Source organism: Sarcophilus harrisii, chromosome 2, assembly GCF_902635505.1.
Source record: "Sarcophilus harrisii chromosome 2, mSarHar1.11, whole genome shotgun sequence".
NCBI lineage: Eukaryota > Metazoa > Chordata > Mammalia > Dasyuromorphia > Dasyuridae > Sarcophilus > Sarcophilus harrisii.
Window position 1 is genome coordinate 235,070,391 of NC_045427.1, and position 14,147 is coordinate 235,084,537.

The following is a 14,147-nucleotide window of genomic DNA, read 5'->3' on the forward strand; positions in this document are numbered from 1 at the left end:
TTTAACAAACATTTATTATTTACTATTATGTTGGAAACACCATGCTAGTGGCTGAGGGGGATACGAAATAGAAAATAGAATACAGTACCTGACTTCAAGGTGCTTACAATCTAATAGCAGGGATATGGCATGCATATTAGATAAAAGGAGAGGGTAAGACAAAATATTCTAGAAAAACTTAAGGAGAGAAAAATCATGGAAGATGGGGAGGAGTGGAGGATCACTTCATGGATAAGGTGGCATCTGGCTGGGTCTAAGGGATAAGAAGGATTTCAGTAGATAGATTTAGGAAGAAGTGAACATTCATGGTGAACAGACTCAAGAGGTACAAAACCCTACCCACCCAACAAACTCCCTGAAAATTAAATCAGGAAATACCTGATATTTGTTTGTCTTAAGTGATTAGAAGAGCCAGATTATGGAAGAATCAGTCCTAGAGCTAGAATGGAGCTCAGAGAGTTGATCTAATCTAACTTTCTCATTTTATAAATAAGGAACCTGAAGCTTAGAAAAGTTCAGTGACTCACTCATGATCATCTCATCATAGATTCTAGAGACAGAATCTGAACCCCAGCCTTCTGGCTCTAGAACCAGTATTCTTTCCACAGTACCATATTAGCTACATGAAGCTATAGAATTTATAAAAATAAAAAACAATAATAAAACTTTTTTTAAAAAATCAAATAAAGTAAACAAGAACTACTAAAAGTTTTGTACATTACACATATAAAGTACAAAATAAATTCTTGTTGAACATCAATACTCTAGGTTAGAGTCTCAGCTTGTTCATTATCAAAATGTAAACAGAAATTCTATCTTTAATCATAAGATGTTTAAAAATTTTCAATTGGATATTACTAAATCCATTTAAGAAGTCAGCTCTGGTAAAACCAAGATGGCAGAGGATCAACAAAAAGTACAGCTGAATTTGCTCCCATGACAATACCACAAACAGATCTAGAAAATTCACCAGACCAAGTTTTGTGCAGGAAATTCAAGAAAAAGTCACGAGTCACTTTTCTAGGCTAAAAATTATGTCAGAGGTCTGAAGACACTAGAGTTGGGAGATCTAAGCAAGAATGGTCAAATTTACTATTCTGGAGCAGGGAGAATCTGTGAACCAAAAAAATAAGAGTTTCCAAATCCAGCAACTTTGTTCAGAGGATAGAATATGGAAGATCTGTTGCTTATTACCCAGTTCTGGGTCACAGATTCAGGGATGATTAAGGAGGGAACCTGTAATCAAGAGTGGTTTTCAAAGCTAAGGAGTATTCATAGACCCCAAGCAATGGAGCAAGGAGAAAGCTCAAAAGCAAGCAACTACTGTGTGTTTATAAGGACAGAAGCAAAGTAGGATCACATCTCTAATCTTCAGCCTAGTCTAGAGCCTGAGTAGAATAACTATGGGAGGAAACCAGACCACAGAGGAATCTGCAGTTCAATCACAATAAACTAGCAGAGTTTTCTAGGTGGAGGATAATGGATGAGTAGTCTACTAGAACTCCAGATGGGATGGATACAGGTATGTTTCTCAGACACAAAACCAGGTCAGTAACTTGCAGAACTCAAAGGCACTGCCATGGATTAGACCACTTGGGGAACACTGACAACTTGAGGTCCCCAGCCTTCTTTTTCTGAGATACTGGAATAACTTAATGCTCAATTCATCAAGAAAGCAGCATCTAGACAAACCAGGCTCCAGGAGCCTAGCCTTAACATAAAGTCTGAAGACAGGAAGTAGGCTAGAAGAATGAATAACCAAAAACAATTCTAATTAAAAAAGGTATTACAGTAACAGAAACACTCAAGACACAAATCCAGAAGAAAATGACTCTGAAACATCTACACATAGAAAACTCAGCTTGGGCACAGGTTCAACTAGCATTGCTGGAAGAAATGAAACCCAAAAAAATTCTTTTTAAAAGAATTTGAAATTTTGTTTTATAAATGAAATGAGAGTGCTAGAGAAAAAACTAGAAAAGAAATGAGATTTGTTGGAGGAAGAATAAGAAAGAAAATTAACAACTCTTGACCCAAGAGATGCAAAACCCTAACCAAGTAACAAAGTCCCTGAAAATTAGAATGGATAAAAATAAAAGTCCAATGAAAGTCATGAGAGAGAGAGAGAGAGAGAGAGAGAGAGAGAGAGAGAGAGAGAGAATGTCATATTTCAAGAAATCATGAAAGAAAACTGCTCAGATCTCTTAGAACCAGAGGACAAAGTATAAATAGATATAATTCTCCAGTCCCCTCCTGAAAGATACTCCAAAATATAAACTCTCAGGTATATTATTTATAGATCATATGTATATATGATCTATAAATCTAAATCAAAAGAAAAAATAGTGCAAGCAGACAAAAAAAATAATTCAAATTGCAAAGAACTACAATTAAGGTCACATATGATTTAGCTGCCACCCTCTATAGATATAGAAAGCCAGGAAAATGACAAAGAATATAGGCTGATAACCAAGAATAACTTAACCAGAAAAACTGAATATAAACCCACAGGGGGGAAATGGATTTTTAATGAAATAGAGGCCTTCTAAGAATTCCTGATGAAAAGATCAGAGCTGCATAGAAACTTTGAAGTACAAACTCAGAAGTCAAGGGAAACATAAAAAGCAATTCTTTCTGCAGTGGTAAAAAATTAGAAACAGAAGGTTGCCTACCATTTGGGGAGTTACTGATTAAGTCATAACATAAAATTATGATGGAATACAACTGTGCTATAAGAAATGATGAAGGGAATGATTTCAGAGTAAATACTAGCTGATTTCAGAGAAATCTGAGAAAATATATGAACTGATACAGAGTGAGGTCAAAGGAACAAGGAGAGAGGAGAAAGGCTTATACAATAACAACAATATCATAAAGACATATTATTGAAATATTTAAAATTTCTTATCAGTGGGGTGACCAATCATGATTCTAGAGGATTCATAATGACACATGCTATTTAGTGATAGGTTCACTGTGCAGATTGAGATATGCTTTACTGAACATGACTATTGAGGGAATTTGTTTTGTTTGGCTATGAATATTTATAATAGGGAGCTTTATTTTTCTTAGCTGGTGAAAGAGAAGCTAGATTTTATGTATTAAAAAATAAAATTTAATTTACGAGAGGTCATTTTACCAAGATTATTAAGGTATTGCAACTAATTCTAAGACAACTAGAGTTTGAGCTATTTCCTGGTAGGGATATAACAGATTCTTATACCAGAATCATCATTCAAATATTCTTCAATCCAGAAGGGACCTTAGAGATCTCATAGAAGCATCCTGAACTCTAAGGAGGAGGGAGACTAGTCTTGCAATTAGTCTAATTTAATTAAAGGAAGATAAAGTGGCCTGACAGAGGCTTCTAAACAGAACTCTCCAGTTTCTGGCCATAGCCATTATCCTAACACAATATAATTGTCTATAAGAAAAAGAGAATAAAAATTTTCTATATAGGATAGACCACATAAAGTATGTTTCTCCCATGAAACACATATCTTTGTTACTCCAAGTATGATTAATTGATGGTGCAAGGTGAATGAAAGCAGAAAATGTAAAGATACTTTGTTCTCCCTTGATTAAGGCCCAGCTATCAGGGAATCAAGGATCTTCGATTGTTGCTCGACAATGAGATTCTATATGAGAGATAATGTGAAAAGGAGATGGAATGAGAGATTGAAGGCCAGATCAATGTCATTCTGTAATGCAAGCTATGAACTACTAAAGATGTTCTTATGAGCCCCAGATGTTCTCTCCCCTGTTCTATTTGAACAAACTACATGGCATGTGATGAAAGGACCTCAGAGCTTGCATTCAGTGATGCCGTTGTTTTATTAATCACACAGTTAATATGGAGTCTGAGGTAAAAGTGAAACAGCCTAGTCCAGGAGAAAAAGTATTGGATTTGGGATTGGGAGAATTAGGATTAAGACCAGCTCTAATAATCTGTTTTGCTTCCATAGGAAGAGATAGCTTAAAACTGCACTTGACTTTTGGAGATGAGAGAAAAAATAATGAGCATCAAGAGAGGAAAAGAGGGAGTAGCTGTAAAAAAAAAATCCCACAATTTTTGCCTTATCAGAGTAAGTTGTCTAATTGTTCTTCATTTCTTTTATACTTACCTTTATATCCCTAAATAGTCTATGGTCTCCTTCCTGGAGATCAGGAATTATATAAAATTGCAAGATTATAATTTTATTAACTGGAAGCGGATCCCAGAGGTCATCTAACCTAACCCTGACATTTTGTAAATGAGAGAACTAGAGAGAAAGTGATTAGTCCACAGCAGGTCCAGGATTGGAATCCAAGTCCTTCAACTTCCAAGTCAGTCTCTTGTTACTGTCCCACTCTGACAACCTAGCAACCCTAATAGAGTTTGGTATAGATCTGGGTATTTAAGAGATTTGTTGAATGAAAGTGAAAAGAGCAGAGCTAAGTGAGGGAAGTAGCTGCATCGGTCTGACATAAATCAATCTGCTCACCTGTCTTGTACAAAGTGATGCAGAGCAAAGAGAGCAGAGCCAAAAGAGCTGTCTCCAAAATGACAACAATGTAAGTAAAGACCGTGTCAACAGGAAACAAAACTCTAGTCAATTATGAGGGATATAGTTTGCCCACACAATCAATTATAGCACCTACACCTGTCACATATACACACATGCATGCATAAAAAAGACAGATCTATAGAGCTAGATCTATAGATAGCTATAAGTGCAGATAGATTTAGATCAATATAGGTACACATAGATCTATAAATAGATATAGATCAATAGATACAAGTAGTTCTATAGACAAATATAGCTGCAGATAACTCCACAGACAAATGCAAATACAGATAGCTCTGTAGACATAAATTATAGGTATATCTATAGAACAATTTAGATTCAGATAAATCTATAGATAGATATAGTTAAACATAGATCAATAGATTCAGATAGCTCTATAAAAAGATGTATTTACAGGTAGATCTATAAATCCAGATAGATGTACAGATCAATTGAGATACAGGTAAATATATAGATAGATATAGATACACATAGATCAATAGATTCAGATAGTTCTATAAACAGATATAGATATAGGTAGATTTATAGACAGATATAAATACAGATCTATAGATCAATATAAATACACATAGATCTATAAATATAGGTACACACAGATCAATGATACAGATAGCTCTATTGATAGATATAGATCAAGATAGATCTATATAGATAATATAAATCTAGATAGATATATAGATCAATAGAGAAACAGATAAATCCATAGATAGATATAGATACACATTGATCAATAAATACAGATCTGTAGAGATAGATGATATAGCTGTAGCTATAGTTATATATGGAGAGAGAGAGGAAAGAGAGAAAATGAGAGAAATGATGATGATGATGAAAATAGAGACAGATCACTCAGACAAGTTATTTAATTGGCATAGCTGTTTCTTAGTAAGGTAACTTTCAGTAGTCTGAAACAAAAAGAAGTTCAATGACTTGTCTTGGGTCATACAACCAGTATGTGAGAGGACTTGACCCCAATTCTTCCAAACTCTGAACCTAGATTTATGTCTGCTACCCCATCAGGATTCCTTTCTTCCTATTTACTAACAAATAATAAACTACAAAAGTACAAAGCAATACATACAAGAAGTTGTAATCTTAGTATTCACAGGTTTTGCTTAATTATTTTAGGAAGATGTACTTTGTGAAAGCAGTTTTCTAGGTGTTTGTTGGGAAGTATTTCTATGTAGAAACAAAATGTATCCATTTTTTTAAAAAAAAGATAATTTCCTTGCACCTCTTTTCTCTACTTGTCCAAAGTATAATATTAGAGAAATATTAGAAGAAATTTCCAAATTATCCAAATATCAGAGAAATATTGGAAAAATATTAGAAGAAATTTCAGACTATATCTAACTTAACATACTCCTGTTCAAAAATTGCTTCTACAACATTCAAATCTAATTTAATTTAAATCTGATAAGCATTTATATTAAATACCTACTATTGCAAAATACCATGCAACTCACTATTGTAAAACACTCAGAGTACAAAGACAAAACTAAAAGAGTTGTAGCCCAATAGGGAATGATATGTATGTTACTTGCATTTCCAACAAGTGATTACTGTTGAAGACCTTCACTATAGAAAGAACCCATCACCTCCCCCAAGGACGTTCATTGCACCTTGAAAGGAATGAAATATATTCAGTAACCACTGACTATCTTTTACTCCACTGGAAGCCATGATGTTTCCCACAGGGACAGAGGTCATGTGGACAAAATCCACTGACCCTGAAGCTTCAAGATCAAAAGGCAGAGCTGGAGACACCAGTGAAGATCATCTAGTACAATACCATGTTTTACAAATAAGGAAAGTGAGACTCCCCCCCCCAACAAAAGTGACAGTCAAGATCAATTGATTAATAATAATGAAAGATCACATTTACATTGTGTTTTAAGTCTATATAGCATCTTTTTCCCACAAAATCCTAGGAGACAACCAGCAAGTAAAATGATCAATCCCATTATATAAAAGAGGAACTTTGAGGTCTGAGAAATTATTTAACTTGCCTGAGATTACATAGTTACTAATATATTAGTCAGAATTTAAACACACACCTCCTCCCCGTAAGCCCACTCTAGGTCTTCCATCTACTGAATCACACTCCCTCTTGTAGACTGTAGCAACAAATTGAACACCTAGAAATTCATACCTAAGCTCAAATCTAGTGTTCTTTTCTTCTTTACTACATTGTCTTCTATCTTTGGTGTAGCATTCCAAATGGAAAACCAAGCAGTATGGTGGAAATAAGGCTGAATTTGGAGCCAATGGGTTTCAAGTCTTGTTCTGACCTTTCTTACTTACTTTATGTAGGATCTTAAGTCATGTTAACGTCTTTAGGTCTCAGTTTCTGCTTCTGTAAAGTGACAGAATTGTACTAAAAAATCTTTAAGTTTCTTTCATGATGCTATCATCCTGTTAATATTCCATGTTTTACTTGATTTTAATGATGAAGACATCACAATCAAGTGATGATGTCTTCCATATAAGCCCTTCTATTCCTACCCTAGCCCAAGCCCTCATATTGGTCTGTTGCAATTGCTTCTTAATCTGTCTCTACTCTCTTCTGTCTCCAAACCATTCTTCACATAACTACCAAAGAAATCTTCCTAACACCATAACTCATATTGCTTCACTCTATACATTTCCTCCTTGTCTACAGCAGTGGTTCTCAAACTTTTGTTTTCAGTATCTTTATCCTATTAAAAATTTTTGAGGATCTCTCCAAAGCGTTTTTGTTTATCTGTATTATATTTATAGAAATTTACCATATTGGAAATAAAAACTATTTTTGAATTTGTAGATCTTCTAAAAGGGTTTCAGAGATCCCCAGTATTCTCTAGACCATACTTTTAGAACCACTGGTCTACAGGATCAATGTCCAAACATCACTAATCTAAAATTTTAATTTACAATTACCAACTCTCTAACCTTAATTCCCATTATTCTCTCATGGCAAATCTTTGCTCCAGTTGGGCTGATCTCATTGTCCTCCAAGAATAAAATGTATATTCCTGCTTCTGACACTTTATTCATGAGATTTTCTCTCATCCATGATACTGAAACATCTTCTCTCTTCTTCTTCAATCCACTGTCAACAGTAACGCTTTGTGGCAATCACATCAGATAGGGAGTCAGGTGAAATGGATTTGAAACCTGGCCCTGACTGCCCATATTAATTTGGAAGAGTGACTCTAGCCTCACTTTGGTTTATCTATAAAATGAGGACACAGATTAGAGAAATTTTAGTGTCCCTGCCAGTGCTGGAAATTAAACTTCAAGATCCTCATCTTCCATGGAATGCCCCTTCCCCTACTCCTGAGCCTTTAGTGGGCCCCTGATGATTCCTCCCTCCGCTCATGTCCTGTAGCTCTACTTCATGTGCCTATGACACAAGCTGCCTTGCAACCTATTGCTTGTTTTTACTTTTCATGTGTGTTTGTCATTATAGAATCATGAATTTCAGGCTGCTAGGATCCTCAGAAGTCACTCCTTCCTCAGACACTAATTGTGTGACTCTGAGCAAGTCATTAACTTCTTTTTGCCTCAATTTCTTCAACTATAAAATGGGAATGATGATAGCATTTACCTCCCAGGACTGTCATGAGGATCAAATGAGCACATATTTATAAAGTGCTGTTCCTCCCCTCTCTCTGTCTTTTGCTTTTCTAGGGTCACATAGGTAGTAAGTAGCTAAGTTACATAGAAATAGGTATCTGAGGTGGGATTCTAAACCAGGTGTTCCAGTCTCCAAATCTAGATCTCCATCCCTTCTATCACTGCACCATAGTCTTGTTTTCCCAACCAGACTATGAGCCTCCTGAAGTCTGGATTGGTGTTTTATGCATCTGCATTGCTTCCCTGTGCTTGCCTCTGAGTAATGTGAATAATGACATTTCATTAGAGGACAAAGCTTCTGTTGAGAAATTTTTTCTATCAAAGTAAGTCAGTAAGTGACATCCCCAGTCACATTGCCAGGATGTATAGGAGGCAGCACTGCGGCCCAAGTCTTCCCATATTCAAGACCAGTTTTCTCTATTCACCCTATAATGGTTGCACACAGTAGACATTCAATAAATAATGGGCATGAGGCAAATGGAAAAAATTCCCATCCAAAGAACAGTGTGGGAATCGGAATTCTCCATCTCCTTTTCCTAAACCATTTTCTCTTTGCTTTGCCTGAGAGCCCCTGGTGGCTGAGATGACCGTCTGTGACTCACTGTTCTGTGCAATGAGGCATGCCGAGATGACCACACTATGTTAAGGACACGTCCTGTGCCTGAATTATTTATACTCCCTTATGCATTTCCATCATACCCTCTCCACCTTCCCGTGTTTTGTCTTGCTTTGTTTTGTTTTTTAATGTTGACTTTACTCTGGTTTTTATTCTGACTCTGGTGCCTTTTTCAACCTTTTGTCACATTTACATAAAGAGCGGAGGGGAGGTCATAGAAATACAACAAAAACTCAACCCAGATACACTAGCAGATGTAGCAGGGAGACAGGCAAAAGGAACATCAAAAGACCTTGCATATGCAGGAACATTTTCTATAGATTCACTAAAGTAAAATAAAGCTGCAAAAATTAAGTCTGAGAAAATAAACATGATTTTCATACTCCCTTCAGTGAGGATTGGGTTGAGCAAATTCATCTTCTTGTGTATTTTAGAGCAAAATGTTCAGTAAAGTCCTGGCATAAAGCCCCAGAATATACCTGGAGAACCAGCGTTGTATAGCAGACCTGCTTGTATCCTGGTTCTGATACTCACTAGCTGTGTGATATCTCACTTTACTCCTTGAGTCTCAACTTCCTCCTTTTAAGGGTGGTGCAGTAAATAAGATTCTGAATTTGGAGTAAGGAAGACCTGAGTTCAAGTCTGCCCTTAGACACTTATTTGCTGTGTGACCCTGGTCAAATTACCTAACCACTTATCTCCCAGAGTTTCCTCATAAATAAAATGAGGATAATAACAACACCTACCTCAGGTGCTGTTATGCTGTGTTAAGAGTTGCTGTGATGATATTTGGAAAGGGTTTTTTACAGATTTTAAGACATGCTATTATTATTTAAATTGGCAAAATAATAGTTGTTCTAATTCTTCATGGAGCTACTAGAAGAAAGTCATTTTGCTAACTTTAGAAGAATAGATGCATAATTGGGAGATATACAGTATGGCCTCTGAAATTCATCAAGGAATTGATCCAGTTGAAATGTCTTAAATAATAATAACCTACATTTCCATATGGCTTTAGAGCTTGGAAAAAACTCTTCCCCAAAAAAAAACCTTTGTGAGGTAATACGCAGTACAAGTGTCACAATCCCATTTTATTGAAGAAGCAACTTTCTTTTTTTCTTTTTTAATTCCTTGGGCCACAATCTTCCCACCAGGAAGAGGTAAAGCTCCCATTCAAAAACAGCTCTTCTGCCTCAGTAATGCTCTGTCTATGTTGCCTCCTAAAATATAGCCCTTCACTCACCTAGTTTTCATAACACCCAAAATTTTCATTTAAAATCCATGTCATATTAAGGTACCCACAAAAAGGAACAAGAGGAACCTCAATGAACATAGAAGATACTAAAAGAGATCAACCCCCCAGACTCGTTCTGACAAATACATGGAGTCCAAAATGGCTATACCTTTATTTTCACTGCAAAATTAATGCAAAAACTATCAAGCTTTTAAAAATGGCAGCATCATACATTTTGATGCTTCAATGAATGACTTTTTTTCTCATTATATTTAGTGTTATTCCCTTTCCCCTTAGAGTTCACAACCTAGTTAGAATATGAGAATTGGAAAATGGTCTCAGAAATGACTCAGGTTTAACCTTGTAATTTGGGCATTTCAGTCATGTTCAAATCTTCATGGATCCTTTTGGGATTTTCATGGCAAAGATAGTAGAGTGGTTTTGCCATTTTCTTCTCCAGTTCTATTTTTATAGATAAGGAAACTGAGGCAAATAGGGTTAAGTGACTTACCTAAGTCATACAGTTGCTAGGTGTCTGAGGTCACATTGGAACTCAGTGTTTCTTGACTCTAGGCCTGGCACTTTATCTACTGTGCTATTGTGTCTTTCTCATAAACTGAGCTCTAAAGGGCTTTTTTTGCATCTCCAGCACTTAGCACACTGTCTGGCATATAGTAGGTACTTAATAAATGCTTATTGACTGACTGATTTCTAGACTCTAATTGTTAAGAAGTGGTTCTTCACATCAAGGATCATTGTACCTTCTACTTACTAATTCTGGCTCTGTTTCTTGGGAGAACTTTCCATAAAAGATCTTCAAATATTTGATTACAGATAGAATGTTTCTACTAAATCTTCCCCTATTCAAGTTAAACATACACAATTCTTCAGTTTATCTCCAATTGGTGTAATATTATTGTCTTTTTTTAGCCATTCTGAACACCTTGCTCTTAAAAGTACTTTAACTTATCAACAGCCTTTCTAAAATATGTCCCTCAGAACAAATTACCATACTCCAAATGTGAACTGATCAAAATAGAGTAAATTGGAAACAGTAATTCCTTCATTTTGAATTCTTCACTTCTGTTTATGCAACCTAAAACCACAGTAGGCTTTTTGGCTGCCATGTAAGACTGCTAGCTTATGCTTAGTTTGTGGACCCAATAAGTCCTACAGGTATTTTTCATGTAAACTGTTATCCAGCTACTTCCCTCCATTCTATATTCTTAGAGTTGAATTTTTTTCCAAACTGAAATAAGAATACTTAATATTTATCTTACTAATTTTCTTCTTTAAGACTTGATCTATTATTTCAGCCTACTGAAATCTTTCTAGAGCCCAGTTTTTCAAATATTTCTATACCCTTCTGAGTTTCATGTTATCTAAAAATTTCATAAGGAAATCATCTGTCTTGATCTCAATCATTAATTAATATTAAAGAGGACAAGGTCATGAAGAGCTATTTGAACCATTCCCTTCATGTTAATATAATATTAATCACCATGTTGGGGATACAGTCATTCAAGCACTTCTGAATTCTTCTAATTCAATAAATTTGATTTTTTTTATCATAAACCCCTTTGGTGGTTTGAGGGAGCCAGTGGACTCCTCAGAATACATTTTAAAATTCATAATATATAATATACAAGGATTCCAAAGAGAACTAACTATAATGAAATAGCTATAAAAATATTTTGAAAAGCACATTTATGGACCCCTAGCTAAGAACCTCTGCTCCAAATTTACTATTATCTTGTCCAAAATCAAATGTTTTGTTGAAATCTAAACATACTGTGTTGATGACATTCTCCTGTTCTCCAGTCAAAAGCAGAAATAAAGTTAATTTGTGGTGACTCATTCTTTATGAACCCATGCGGCCTCTTTGTCATTCTGTTCCTTTTCTAAATTTTTACAACTATCCTTTAACACATTCTAGGAATTTGCCTAGAATTGAAATCAATCTCATTAGTCTGTAGTTTGAGATAAGAATATTGTATATTACATGTTTCTATTGATGAACATTTAGCATTGTCCTGGACACATAAAAGGTAATGAATAAATTTTTACTGACTAGCTCAACTCAATTTAACCAACATTTACTGGGTACCCATTATATGCAAAGTGATGAGTTAGGGTCTGGAAAAACAATAGAAAAAGAAAAGAAAATATCTCTACTGTCAAGGAGCTTGTGTTTTCCTGCCATGATATAACATATTCACATACATACCAAAAAAAAATTGTAGTAAGAGAGAAAATGAAGAGGAAGAAAACGTGGACAATTAGGAGAATGGGAAAGACTTCATAGAGTGGATAAGACTTCATAGAGTCTTGAAGGAAGACAACATGTTAAAAGGAAAAGACAAGGATGAAATGAATTCCAAAGAGACAGGGCAGCTTGTTCTAATACATGGAGACAGACTATGGAGTTTCAAACCTGAGAACAGTTAGTTATCCTGTTTGGATGGAATGTAGAATTCATGTAGGGAAACAGTGGGTAAGGATGGAAAGGCAGATGGGAATTCCAAATTTTTAAAAAAAACAAGCCACAAAGGTGATATACCCTGTTTTCTCTCCATCATTCTTTTTAATCAGTCTTTATTCCTCTCCAAGCTCCATTACTGACTTAACTTCACAGGACTTTGTCTACATTGCCATAGAAAGCTCTTCACTCCAAAAGCTTGCTTCACCCTTGATCTATTTATCACATTGGAGTGACCTACAGCATTGCAGCCTCTCCTTCGGGTTGACTGGTTCTTCCCAGAATTTCCAATTTGAGGAGGCCCAGACCAACTATGTACTTTATTATATACTGTTATTTCATCTCTTTCATCTCCAGGGGACTTTTTTTACCCTGCCCCCAATTTCTTCCCTTTCCTCTTTTCATCTCCCTTTTGTCCATTGTCTTCCCATTAGAAAGTAAACTTATTGAAGGCAGGGAATGTCCTTTTTTCTGCTTTTTGTTTGTATTCCTAGAATTTAACACAAAACCTGGAGCACAGTAAAGCACTTAATAAATGTGTTGATCAATACCTCTCACTATGTTCAACTATCCCTTAAAGCAACTCATGATGGAAAATAAAAAATTACCAATCTCTTAGGGAAAGTGCTCTGTAACAGAAAAAGTACTAGACTTAGGGCCAGAGATCTGTGCTATAGTACAAGCTCTGCTATGTAATCTAGACAGTCGTTTTACTTTTCAGACTACCAATTCTTTAATTTGATATGCTGAGATTTTGCATCATTGTAGGTGTTCCCTCTATATGGAGGTACACATGAATGGCTAGTCCCAACCCCACCATATACCTTCCAAATTAATCATTGATAAGCCTCTCCACGTGTATCTGGACGGGTCCCTAGTCAACATGCTCATACATGTCAGGCTTATATCTAAAACTTTTCCAGTTTGGGAGGACTCACCAGACCTTGTACTCTACTGCATAATTTTGAGAATCCAAGGTCACTTCCATACAAGAATCAAGGGGCATTCAAAGATGATTTCAGAATAGGGTCAGAGCACTGGTATCTTATTAGCAAAAACTTCTTGATCTAGCTCAAGAAAAACAGAGAATTACATTAATACAAAGTTCCTATTCAAGTTCAATATTTTTGATTTAAAGCGACTTATAAACAATTTAAAGTTCAAACAATATACCTTAAAATGTTTTTCTCTAAGTATATGTAGTACTAAAATAAAGAGTCATTCCCAATCCATTAAGACTTAATTGCAAATTGAATTGGAACAATCTTCCCCATAACCATCTACTAACTCTGCTTGGATTGGTAATGGAGCTGAAAGAAAGGTTTCTATGCACTTAAGACCTTAAATTATCAAGATTACTAAGCATTATTCACACTTTGAAATGAAAGTAGCTTGTTTCTCTTGCATTCAAATGACATAGATTTTCACTAGTTTCCTTTTCCTTGTATGAAATACTTTCAAGGGAGCCCCTGTGGCCTAAAAGCTGAACAACTGAAAAACAGCAGGATCTAAACAAACAGGACTATGTAGAGTCTCAGCCATGGACTCAGAGTCCTCTAATTGGTGACCTAATTGATAATTAGGTCTAAATTAGAATTTCTATGGTAGTTATAAGAGGGATAATAATTTTTC